Source organism: Somniosus microcephalus, unplaced genomic scaffold (assembly GCF_052327205.1).
Source record: "Somniosus microcephalus isolate GS21.2 unplaced genomic scaffold, FLI_Smic_1.0 unresolved_chr1, whole genome shotgun sequence".
In the NCBI taxonomy this organism is placed as follows: domain Eukaryota; kingdom Metazoa; phylum Chordata; class Chondrichthyes; order Squaliformes; family Somniosidae; genus Somniosus; species Somniosus microcephalus.
The window spans coordinates 23,785,376-23,796,154 of record NW_028225179.1 but is presented as its reverse complement, the minus strand read 5'-3'; the positions used below and the strand labels follow the sequence as shown (position 1 = coordinate 23,796,154).

General features: G+C 44.4%; 1 non-coding gene across 1 annotated transcript; it reads right to left on the bottom strand.

The window, feature by feature from the left end:
* Positions 1-9,579: 9,579 nt before the first annotated feature.
* trnal-uaa (transfer RNA leucine (anticodon UAA)) lies at positions 9,580-9,663 on the bottom strand. Its single transcript has one exon. It is a non-coding gene; the product is annotated as a tRNA-Leu (tRNA).
* Positions 9,664-10,779: the final 1,116 nt, after the last annotated feature.

Genomic DNA, 10,779 nt, shown 5'->3' with positions numbered 1-10,779 from the left:
TTGATGCAGCAGGTGAAGATTAACTCCTGCAGTGATGTCCTGGTGCTGACATGATTGACCTCCAACAACCACAAGCATCTTCCTTTATGCTAGGTATGTCTCTAACAGTGGACTTTCCCCCGTGTCCACCCACAGGTTCCATTGACTTCAATTTTACTCGGGCTCCTTGATGCAACACTTGGTCTAATGCTGTTTTGCTGCTAAGAACAATCACTCTCACCTCGCCTTTAGAATCCAGCTCCTTTGTCCATGTTAGGATCAAGGCTGTAATGAGGTCTGGAAACTAGTGGTCCTGTCGGGACTCAAACTGAGCATTGGTGAGCATTAGGACGTCCCAAGGTCGTGAAAGTTGCTATAGGAGTGCAAGTTCTCTTTTTTACTGTTTAAAAACGACTAACATATGCATGATGTTTATTTGTAGGAACAGATGGTCATCGAGCTGAAACCTTAACCTTACCTTCCTCTCCCCACAGATCGTGCCAGGGTGTCCCAGCATGGCTCATTTATAAATGTTGATATTAAATAAGTGGTTCCTTCTGCAGTGGGGGAAGAGTTAAACTGACACCGCTGGCAGTTTTACTGAATGGTGTAATAAAGAAAAAATCTAATAGGTATTTGCAGTAGTAAGCTTTTTCTAAAGTGCTGAACTGGCAGTTGAGACAACCTAAGCAGTAGTGTTAGAAATGCATACTGTGTCAATTAGAGACAATTGGAAATAGTCGGATGTGGAAACCATAAGAGGCCTAGAGGATGTAAGTTCTGTTCTGGCAGGAAAGTAAAATAATGAGTTGGAAGTAAAGAGACCTACAGAGGCAGGAATGGAGGACAATGAGTCAGAAGTACAATGTTGATGAGACCCTATCTGGCATAAACAAAGGTCATAGGTGCAACAATAGCTTGGGGGATAACGGACATATAGGTTTGCGATAATAAAAGTGGTACATTAATGTAACGCAGCATAGGCAACCAATCAGTGAAGATGCATACGGGCCAAGATCCAATCAGGTGGCAGGAATGAATTCTGACCGAGCTGGACATATATGTTTTAATGTATAAAAATGTACTGTTTGCTGCACCAATTTGGTGAAGTCTGGCTATGACAGAGCAGATTGTCTCCCCACCAGTGTAATAAAGGTGATTGATTATCGATCCGAAAACCTTGTGTCGAGTGTTGGTTTAAAATACTCCACAGCAATTGGCATCACGAACAGGATCCCACATGGATGGGTGGCATGGACGAGTGAAGCTGAGCAAATCTGTGAGTTATTTTGAAAAACCACGTACAGTTAGGGCAAGGCAACACCGTCTCGTGTCCACCGCCCCCTTTGGAATCAAAGAACTAAAAGATTTGAAGCAATAAGTCAAGCGGTCTTGGAGTTCAGGTGAAATACGCAGAACTATAGGCGTGGTATGTGTTGCAAGTAGTGTGTTAACTTTGGAGTAAAAGTCTAAAGCGTACCTCTGACAGCTCGAGTTACAAGCAATGCAGAAAGTTTAAGCATACCTCTGACAACTCCAGTTGCAAGTAGTGCTAAGCATACATCTGACAACAAATTACCCGAACAAAATTGTTGCAAGTATGGACTCACTCTGTGAGAGTAAATAAGGGAGCTACCTCTGACAACTGCGGTTGCAAGTACCGTCTCACACTGTGAGAGTAAAGCAAGGATGGTACCTCTGACAACTGCGGTTGCGAGAGTAAAGGATGGGACATACCGCTGACAACAATTAACCATGGAAAGTGAAAAACTCGAGGGGGCTTGGTGGGGTCGCTGATACACTGTTTAATGGACAAAAATAAAAGATGCAATGACAAAATTGTTAATAACGATTGGCAACCGAACGACCCACCGGCCAAACAAAGAGAATGGTGGGCTAAAGAAACAAAATTAAAGGAAGAAAGGGCCATCATTTTAGTGGCTCATGCATATTATGAGTTGAGCAGCTGTGCTCGAGTTTGGACCAAAAACGGGTGCCAAAATTGTACCCAAGTACCCATAATGGCAACAGCTCCTGTAGCGCCATCTGAGGTGAAAAGAGTAGAGGAGGACAGGATAGACTGGGATGCGCTGAGCCGAAAAGTTGCTGAACATGACCCCGACTATAATGATGGGAAAATCTCGCCCCCATATGACGACATAAAAGTGGCACCTATTAAGGTGGAATTTATTCCGGTCACCCCGGCGGTGCCTATACTTGTAGGGGCACCCCCAGGCACCGTAGCGATCGCAGCAGTACCAGTTCAGGTATAAATCACTTATGTATCTTTCTCCACAGGAGATAAATTAAAGTTGCTTCAAATTCTGCCGGAACTAAAGCTCCGACAGAGTATTGCCATATTCTGGCAGAAACTAAGAGAAATGAGAATATGTCACAACTTCCACAACCGGGATGTTGATGGACTAGGGAGGGCAAAAATGAGCGAAGATATGTTGGGTCAATTACCTCAACAATATAGGGAGGGGACATGGTGTCAAGATGTAGCCCCTCTAAACCAGCAATGAGATGTGGATTATACAGCTTTTAGGACCGCTGTTACACAAGTTTTAGGATTAGTACCAGTAAACTGGGGACTAGTCATGGGAATTAGTCAGGGGAAAGGGGTGTCAACCCATGATTATGGAGAACGGAAGTGGACTAGTTTTGTAGCCCACTCCAGTATAATAGCACCACAACGAGACAATTTGGCATTTTTGAAAATGTACAAGGACTGAGTCGTGCCCATCAGGCCATAGTACAAATTGGATTGGTCACCATACAGACGTTTGATGAATTGATCAGAAGGGCGACTGAGGTAGACAACCAGCAGAAAGTTAAGGTGGCTGCCTTGGAGGAACAGATAGCTGCAGTAAAGGAGATGGAAGTCTGTATAAAATGCAATAGGCTTGGGCACAAGAGTTATCATTGCACATTAACTAGGAAAGACACAGGAAGGAGATGTAAAAACTGTAATAAACCTGGACACGAACAGCGAGACTCTTGGTCCAAGGGAGGGGGGAAGGAAGGTCAAGGCTCAAGACAACAAGAGGCAGCGTGTAGCGAGCAGATAACGGGCGAGGCCAATATGAATAAGATTCAATTGATCGAACTAATCAAAACCCTGTCACAGTCCCGCTAGGTGTCATCGGCCCTCGGTACAGGCACCGATCCCCGTCTGGAGCTAACAGCACTGTTATGGGGCCAGCAGTGCTATATGTTAGTTGACACAGGGGCATCGGTGTCTATAACCAATTTGGACCTCCCGCACACACAAACCTCAAAACCTCTATAAAGATACAAGGAGTGGGCGGGAAGAGCAATCGCGCTTACAAAAACGGGACACAATTATTGGAACTAGGAGGAATTTTTCTCCCATTCCAGTTATGGTCATGTGATAACCCAGAGGGAACAATCTTAGGAGTGGATAAAACAAGTGAACTGGACCATGTGACAGATGTATGAAATAAGACTGTATTATGAAAGCGCGTAAGTGATGATAAATTTGAAGCCAGGATTATGGCCAGTTATATGATAAAGATCGGTAGTAAAGGGATTGGGAACAATATGGAATATGGGGAGTCCTATGCCAGGCGGTGGAAGGAGTATGGGTCACCTCTAAACAGGACTGTGGACTAACTATAATTAACCCTATCATGATACCCAGACCGGAGCACAAGGCGCACAGACAATACCCGATAAAACCAGCAGCCAAAGAGGCCGTATTCAGGATAATAATCGAGTTACTGAAACAGGGAGTGTTAAAAGAAACCACAGCAACCACAAACTCACCAATTTGGCCGGTAGGTAAACCAGACAGATCAGAACTAGTGACTCTCACGGAAGCATTGAAATTGGCAAAAGGAAAACGAGTAAATATATACACAGACAGTAGATATGCATTTGGGGTAGTGAATGATTATATGATAGCATGGAATAGGAGAGGATATGTAACCTCTGGAGGCGGACAAATACAGCATGAGGAAGTAGTGAGAGACCTAGTAGAAGCGGTAAAAGGAGCAGAAGAGGGAGCAGTGATTAAAATAAAGGCACACCGCAAGGTAGTGAGTGAGCAACAAAAAGGAAATATGCTAGCTGATCAGGCAGCAAGAACAGCAGCGGACACAGAGATCCCTACACCAATAGCTGCAGATAGAATAACAGCAGAGGAAGTGAACCTTAAAAGAATCCAAGAGGAGACCGAAATGGAGGAGCAGGAGCAGTGGATCAAGAGAGGCGCAGCCAAAGGTAGAGATGGAATATGGAAAAAGGATCACAGGGGAACTTGTTGAAAATGTACCATGAGCCAGACCATGGCGGGTGGAATGGCATGATAGGTAGGCTAAGTACAGATTGGTGGTGGAGTGGAGTGGGAAAAGATGTGGCAAGATACTGCAGACGCTGCATCATCTGTGGACAACACAACCCAGGTAGGCCCATAAAGGTTGGAATAGCCCACCAGCCACGACACAAAGGCCCCTGGGAAAACCTCCAATTAAACTTTACTGGAACCCTACCTCACAGTAGAGGGAAGAAATACTGATTAGTGATCATAGACCAGTTTACAAGTTGGGTGGAAGCATTCCCTACTGTAGTGCTCAGACTGTGGCCCGAATATTTGCATACGACGTGATACCGAGATGGGGGTCCCATTGCAAATAGGTTCAGATCAAGGTACCCACTTTACGGGAAAGGTAATGAAAGAAACTTGTAAGTTACTGGGGGTAAGACAGAAGTTCCAAATCCCCTACCATCCGCAAAGCTCAGGCATGGTAGAGCGAATGGACAGAACCCTGAAAACAGCCTTAAGCAAGGCCATAGCCGAAACTGGACAGGGGTGGGTGGATGTCCTTCCATGTATCCTGATGAGGCTGCGAGCCAACTCAAACAGGATGACCGGACTGACACCATATGAACGCATGAGTGGACAAGCAATGTGTCTGCCGGATGTATTAGCATCTGGTAGCGAGGGGCTAGGACCATTAAACAATAAAAATATGAAGTACGTACAAACATTGGATAATCAATTGAAAGTGCTCTAACAAGAAGTTAAAGAACAACAAGACATCAGAGATAAAAATACACAAAAGTAGCGGTCCTCGGAGCACCTACCCAAGGTAGGCGAGCAGGTAGTTATTAAAATATTGCCAGAGAGATCGGGATTCTCACCTAGATGGACCAGAACATTTGAGGTTATCATGGCCAGCGATATGTGCGCATGTATACATATGAGGGGAAAGGATAGATGGAAACATTGGACACAGCTAAACCGGTACAACAATAACCCATCTGATCTTAAGTCCCACAGAAACAATGGAATAAACACCAGAGATGAGCTACCTCTGGTGACAACCAGACCTCTGTTTAAATTACAGATAAACATGGATCCCGTAAGATGGATTGTCATAACTACCCTGATGACAGCATTTATAAGTACAAGTAACGGGCTGGAAGAAATGGACTGCACGTTGAGATCCCATAATGGCGACTTCATGGAGGCTTCATCATATCACACAGTTAAGGGTGTGAAAAACAAGGAAAATGATGTTACAGGTGTAACGGTACCTGGGTGAACTTGGATCAACAACCATGCGGACCCTGTAGAATGAAAAAATGCCAGCAATATGGTAGAATGTAATAGACACTGGCAGATGTTGGCTCAAGTAGGGAGAGGATATGTCCTGAGCTGCGCGGAAAATGATATAAGATGGACTATTGTACACGGCATTACAACACCTCAACCAACAACAACAAGGACCACACCGCAAGGGTTAACCCTAGAAACAACAACACCCCCAATCACAACAATACCTGAAGAATGGAGGTGTCCGAAATGGACGCCTGGGCCTGAAAATGGACTGGTGATATTCACTGAGGGAGAACAATTGTATGATAGCGTGAGACACGAAATTGTACCGGTACTAATGAACTTAACCATGTTACAATGGCCAGGATATTCTGAAAGGTTTACTAAATCTAGAAAATTCTATGCATATATGATAAAGAAGGTAACTAACCAAGCTGCTGATGTGACAGGGGCGACTGACGTTAGGGGACATGCTGCATTTCACCAAAGGATTAAGAGGAGCTTAGTAACCGATATGCCCATGGGAATAAACACAGAAACCGCACAGTGCAGATAGAGGCCATTTCGGCCCATCGAGCCTGCACCGACGCATATCCCACCCGATCCCCACAACCAACACATATCCCACCCTGTCCCCACGTATTTAATCCCCCTAACACTAAGGATCAATTTATCATAGCCAATCAACCTAACCCACACATCTTTGGACTGTGGGAGGAAACCAGAGCACCTGGAGTAAACCCACGCAAACACAGGGAGAATGTGCAAACTCCACACAGACAGTCGCCCGAGACTGGATTCGAACCCAGGTCCCTGGCGCTATGAGGCAACAGTGCTAACCACTATGCCACCGTGCTGCTCATACGGGGACATCATTCATTAATGCCCTAGATATACAAGGTGTCCAAAGTAGTGTGGAACGAATACAAAGGGTAATACAACAGATTTTAGAGAAGGAAACTGGTTTGGTTCGACAAGGATCAGAGTTGGGAGGACATACGATAAGGAAGTTACTCAAGGGAATCAAGGTTATAGAGGACCATGCTAGCATTATCAACAAAACAAACCATAGAGATGAGGAACAGGCAAAAGACAGGGTAGGAAGAGGCTTGTGTTAAGCCTATGGCCAATGGATCACCGGACAGTTAAACACAATCTGGCACAGATACAGCGAGGCGAGGTACCAGACTGGATTAACAGCACACAGCTCTGTGGCCTGAGCCGGAATCCAGGCCCTCTGACTGCTTGTACCCTCAAAGGGATGACCAGAGTATATCCAGTGATACAAAAATGTAAAGTAGAAGTGACAGCAATGATAGGTATGGTACTCCTGATGCCAGTGGTGGGACTAGACATGGCTCCATACCCACAGTACCAGGTAACAAACATAGGCATAGTGAGGGGTGAGACATACCTCCAATACTATTCAATTGATACCTATGCCATCAGGAAGAATGATACTATGAGAGGCGTCTCCCTAAACGGATGCCACAGAAAGGCACGCTTATGGTGTGCCCACATCCAGTAGGAGAAGGCCCTATAGATGAGTGCGCCTATAATAAGACAGAGTGTGTGTGTTGGACTGATCACAAGTTGATCACCATCACACCCGCTCAGGGTATAAAGGCGAAGTGGAGTATTGTACAGCCACCACAGAGGCTGAGTACCAATAGAGTAACCTTGTATGTGCAATCACAATGCCTAACTTTTGCTTTACGCCAAAGATCCCTGTCACAATTGGACACACCAGATTGGTGTATGTACATTCAAGGGAGGAGATAAACCTAAATGTGCCAGATAGTCTAAAGAAAGAGTTGGTCAATTATGAAGGAGCAGTAGGGACCGCAATGCCCCACCTGCAAGAGGATCTGCAAGAATTGAAAGAGGATTTAAGTAAGATGGTGAAACAATACATAGTGCTGCAAAGGGACCTTGGGGAATTAGAAAGGGTCATAGAGATAGAGCTACAGGAGTTCCCGTGGTATGAGAAGCTGTGGGATTGGGGAATGAATGTTAACATACAACCATGGATCCGCATCATTTCCCATATATATTAGTGATAGTACAGTTAGTCATGGCTATATGATGGGGAATAGCAGCATGCACCACTTGTAACAAGAAACGGACCAACAAAGAGCTAAAGTGAAGCGGAAAGAGCTGGAATAAACAAGTTTGCTCTACACATGATGGGTATGCAGGGCCTCCTGAGCCAGCGCCTGATCACCACATGGGGCAGGAGGCACAGCAATGCTTATACATGTTGTTCAACTTGGGCAGTGGCCAAGTACCAAAAGGGGGGATTGCAGTGGGGAATGAGTTAAACTGACATCGCTGGCAGCTTCACTGAATGGTGTAATAAAGAGAATAATCTAATATTTGCAGTGGTAAGCTTTTTCTAAATTGCTGAACTGGCAGTAGAGATAACCTAAGCAGTAGTTGTAGAACTGCTTACTGTGTTACTGAGAGACAGTTGCAAATAGTCGGAGGAGGAAACCATAAGAGGCCTAGAGGATGTAAGCTCTGTTCTGGCAGGAAAGTAAAATAATGAGTTGGAAGTAAAGAGGCCTAGAGAGGCATGAAAGGAGGACAATGAGTCAGAAGTACAATGTTGATGAGACCCCATCTGGCATAAACAAAGTTCATAGGTGCAACAACAGCTTGGGGGATAATGGACATGTACTTTTCCGATAATAAAGGTGGTACTTTAATATAACGCAGCATAGGCAACCAATCAGTGAATATGTATACGGGCCAAGGACCAATCAGGTGGTAGGAATGAATTTTGAATGAGCTGGACATATATGTTGTAATGTATAAAAATGTAGGGCTTGCTAATCCAATTTGGAGAAGTCTGGCTAAGACAGAGCAGATTGTCTCCCCACTGGTGTAACAAAGACAACTTGATTATCGATCCGAAAACCTTGTGTCAGGTGTTGGTTTAAAATACTCCACAATACTTCTATAGTTATTAATGACTTAGAAAATTCCTATATCCACGTTTGCTGATGATGCAAAGGCTGGTGGTATGGTAAGTCGTGTAGACAGCAGCATATAATTACAAAGATATATTGATAGATTAAGTGAATGGACGAAACAGTGGCTGATGGATTACAACGCAGGTAAGTATATCGTCATTCATTTTAGACCTAAAAAGTAGATCCGAGTATTAATTACATGGTGCAGAGTTCGGAACAGTGGAGTTCCAAAGGGGTTTCGGGTCCATGTACACAGACCACTGAAATGTAGCAGTAAGGTACAAAAATAATCAAAAAAATAGAATATAAAGGAGAGGAAGTTATTCTGCAGCTATACAGCGACCTGGTTAGACCACATCTGGAGTTCTGTGTACCGTTCTGGGCACCGCCTGTTAGAAAGGATAGATTGACCTTAGAGGAAGTGCAGTGCACATTCACCAGAACGTTACCAGCGCTCCAATGGTTAAAATATGAACAGAGATTACATAAACTGGGCTTGTATTTCCTGGAATATAGAAGGTTGTGGGGATTTGATTGAGGTTTTAAGATTTTGAAACGAATTGGTAAGTTAGATAGAGAGAAACCTTTTTTGGCCGTTGGTGGGGGAGCCGAGGACAAGGGGGCATAATCGTAAAATCAGAGGCAGGCCATTCGCGAAAGAAGTTAGGATACATTTCTTCACATGAAGGTTGGTAGCAGTGTGGAACTCTCTCACACAAAATAGCAGTATATGCCAGCTCAACTAATAATGTAAATCTGAGATCGGTACGTTTTTGCTACACATGCGTTGAATTGATGTGTTGCCAAAGCAGCTGGATGGAGTTAAGGCAAAGCTCAGACAGGAATTCAGTGAAGGGCGAACAGGCTCAAGGGGCTGAATGGCCTCCTCCGGTTCCTATGTTCAGTACACCAATTGTAAATGAAGAAACGCTGTCTTGAAGGGTGAATTATAAATATGGCACCATCCCTTGCAGAGATCATAAGCGTTTTCATACCAAAAATAGCTTTAGGTTTTACTTTCAACCTCGTTGCCTTAGCATCTACCAAGGAGTGGGGTTCAAACCCACGCAGACACACGCTCATTGAATCTTAAGTCCAACGCCTTAACCACTCGGCCACCCTAGTGGCAGAAGCCCACCCGCGCAGTGCTTGAAAATTCGACAAATCCCTTGCTGACTAAGTTTAGTTTTCAGCGTAGAGCAAACTACTCGTCAGCATAATCTGAAAATGTGAGAGGATAAAGACATTTTCTAAAACTACAGACGGTGAAAAGCTGAACTGCAAAAGCACAGCAGCTGGGCAAGTAACGCATTGCGCTGACCGTTCGTAACTGGACAAGAAACCCCTCGGCTTTTAGCCCACAGAACATGTAACCCTCCCGTCAACACTGAAAACCTTTGAAGGAAGAATGTTAAAATGCAGGTCAAACACCCAGGATCAGCAAGCTCTAAACTGAGCCAGCGCTTAAAGGGTTATATTATAATGTGCAGAGTAAAACGATGTGGGGGAGCGATGGGGAGAGTGACCGAGAAAGTAATAGTTGGACGGATAAACAGAGACCCAATGAGAAAAGCTTACAGAAAGTGACTGAGACTGAGTGAGACATACAGAGAGACTGACAGATGGTAAGAACGACAGAAACAGAGAGAAATAGAGCGAATCATAGAGCGAGAAATAGAGAAACATCACATTAAAGATGAGAAAGTCGCTGCCTGCTCGGACGGGAATTAAAGCCGTGACCTGAGGTTTACCGGTGAAAACACAAGCTCACTGAGGGAGAGCATTGTCCCATCATAGAACCATAGAATGAAGCACTTTCCCCACAGCCCTGCACATTGTTCGCCATCAAGTATTTATCCAATTCCCTTCTGAAAGTGACTATTGGATCAGCGATCGGATCTGCTTCCACCAACAGTTCAGACAGCGAATTCCAGATCATAACTACGCTCTGAGTAATAAAACAATCTCATCGTCTGAGTAATAAAACAATCTCATCTCACCTCGCGTTCTTTTGCCAATGTAATTAATAATTTAAAGCTCAGGTCGATAGTTTTCTGTTAGACAAGATAGGGATTGATTAGAAGTCAAAGCAGGTGGGTGAAGTTAAGATCCAGGTCAGACATGATCTCACTGAATGCCGGAACAGGCTCGAAGGGTTAAATGGCCTACTCCTGTTTCTATTTTCAGTCAATCGGCGGAGAGCCTGCTGTAAATGTAGGAACGCTGCCTGGAAATGTGAGA